This window comes from Hippocampus zosterae, unplaced genomic scaffold (assembly GCF_025434085.1).
Source record: "Hippocampus zosterae strain Florida unplaced genomic scaffold, ASM2543408v3 HiC_scaffold_320, whole genome shotgun sequence".
NCBI classification, from domain to species: Eukaryota; Metazoa; Chordata; class Actinopteri; order Syngnathiformes; family Syngnathidae; genus Hippocampus; species Hippocampus zosterae.
This window is the reverse complement of record NW_026262875.1, coordinates 26,659-29,148: the sequence shown is the minus strand read 5'-3', so window position 1 is coordinate 29,148 and position 2,490 is coordinate 26,659. Positions and strand designations below refer to the sequence as shown.

General features: G+C 54.7%; 1 non-coding gene across 1 annotated transcript; it reads left to right on the top strand.

Moving 5' to 3' along the window:
* Positions 1-1,869: 1,869 nt before the first annotated feature.
* Positions 1,870-1,941, top strand: trnar-acg (transfer RNA arginine (anticodon ACG)). Its single transcript has one exon. It is a non-coding gene; the product is annotated as a tRNA-Arg (tRNA).
* The last annotated feature ends 549 nt before the right edge of the window (positions 1,942-2,490 follow it).

Here is a 2,490-nt window from a genome sequence, read left to right as displayed (position 1 = left end):
CAGCCCCACAATCTCACCCTCACTGAGCCCGCTCCCCGCGAAGTCAAAGCTAGCCATGTCCAGTCCGTAAGGCTCGAGCAATTCCACGTTCGTGTTAAAGTCCATCCGACAGCCCGAGATGCCATGCAGGCAGACCAGGACTGCCTTCGCTCCTTAAGGACGGCGGTACAAGCTTAGCCTCAGCTTCTGGCCCCTGGTGTTGTCGATGACAAGATCGGTTCGGGGACGCATGGGGGTGACAGCCAGGTTGTTGCAGGTATAGTTAACCCGGTGTGGGTGGACGATGGTCTGGACAGCCTGCTCGATAAGCCCGCCGGTCATAATGATAAAATTATTGCTCAGAAGTCGTGTTTGCAAGCTTTGCAGTGGGATTCCTCAGGGCCCATCATGCATCCACCCAGCTTGAGCTTGCCTGCCTAGGCATCTGCGATGGCACTGGGAGCAGGCTTGCCAAACACGATCGGGATGACGTCTTGTCCTCCGCATTTAGGGCATTTCTTCATTATAATAGCCATTTGCTCTTTATTAAAGTGTTCATCACTGCGGATATCGAGAACAGAGACGGGGAATTTTGAAGATGAAACCCACCCGAAAGAATTATCTTTAAGGCCGTAAGGAACTGCTTTGTTCGAACATAACGGCTTCGAGAGGTGCCTGGAACACAGCTACACGGTGGCCTTAACGGTTCTAAAAGGCCAATTTCGACGAAAATAACCTTAACGAAGTTGTACTTGACCATGTCAACACGAGCCAATACAACATGTAGTTTCAGGAATGTTCGACTTTAGGGCCTCAAGAAGATCACTCCTTCAAGCTGCCCTCCTGTTACTACATCTATTTCAAAAATATCCTCTTTAGAACTATCTACACAAGAAATAGCCAGCTCGTCGAGATGCTGTGAGACGAGATCTTGGCCTTTGCCACCAGGACCTCGACATGCTCGACAGCATCCTCGAATTGCTTGATAAGACGAGCTGGTCACAGTGGCGCAAGACAAAGGGCTTACAGAAAGGGCTGACTGGATTTCAGGTGGTTGCGGTGGGCTATTTGCGACTTTATTAATATGGACCCCTGCCACGACCCGGACTACTTTGCCCTGCTGCAGGTCAGGCCCCGCATGGCGAAGGACCTGGCCAAGCAGGGGGTTACCACCATTGCCGGGCTCATGTGCCTGGAATCCGGGCTGCCGGGCGTCCTCGCCCTCCAGGAGGAGGCCATTCGAGTATTAGAGAGCTTCAAGGCCGTAGAAGAAGCCTTGGCGATTCCAGCTAGGCCAGCTCCTTCCTAGTTCGAGTACCTCAAGGGGTTCGAAGAATAGCTGGTGCGCGGGGACCTCATCGAAATTGTCGCAGCCACAGGGCAGGAAGCCATCCGACCTTTGCTCGAACTAGTCAAGTGCGTTCTCATCAGCTTTGAGGGCAGCTGTCTGCTTATCGATTGCTTCAGTGGGGTCAGCAGCTGTGCCCTGAGGAAGGCCTTTGAGGTGGGTGGGCCGGAAGACTGTCTAGAATCGGCTCTTGCTGGCCTGCCCTCATAACTTCACAGACATGCTGGCCCTGCTCAGCCTGCCTCTCCTCACCAAGCGGGGTGTGTCTTCTCTGGCGATTTTCGGGCTGGAAAATCTTGTGCACCTGAGCAGGCAGCGCGAGAAAGATGACCATTTTCTCAAACTGTCCGAAGCGATCAACTCGCTCAGCCGGGCGGGACTGACCATACTCGAAACCACGCAGGAAGGGGACTCCCTACGAGAACGGCTGCGGACAGGTATGTCAGCGCGCCTGCTTTTTCCGCCAAAGCACGCTTAAGGTCGTCAAGACAATCTTCCGCTGAAAGACTGCCCTTAAGCCGGCCAGAGGGGAGAGCGAGTATGGGCGTGTAGATCAATGGTAGATCGCAAGATTACGGGTCTTGAGGTTGCGGGTTCGAATCCCGTCATGCTCGTTTTTTACTGTCCATTCCAGTCACATGGGCTGTCCGCTGCGCCCGTAGTACCGCTGGCCCCGGTTGTTCGCCTGCGGGGCGGGGTCAAACTGCTGCCCTGCGTAGGGCGACTGGTAGGATCGGTATGTCGAGGGGCTGTCGCTCGGGCTCTGCAGGAAGGGAGTGAAGGCAGGCCTCGAGCTAAACATGCAAGTCTCGAGGGCACGCGTGCGCCTGCCGCCCAGTCGATAAGAGTCATACTGCCGGTAGTAGCAGTCATCGACCTTCTTCTTCTCCTCCATAAAATTATTTTTGCGATCCACTCATTCTTTGTGTTGCAGGGTCTTGCCGATCGCAGGGAGGTTTGTGCACTCGCCTGACAGTTTGAGATGGGCGCTCTTGTTGACCAGCTCGGCCATCTGCTTGAGCACCTATCGGTCCATGATGTACAGTCTGCGGCCCAACACTGCTGACAGCCTCGCGTTGGCCTTGCTGTGTTCAACACCCTTCTCCTACAAATGACGGAGCAGAGCCAGCAGGCCCTCATCGCTCTCCCAGTCCAGATCATCG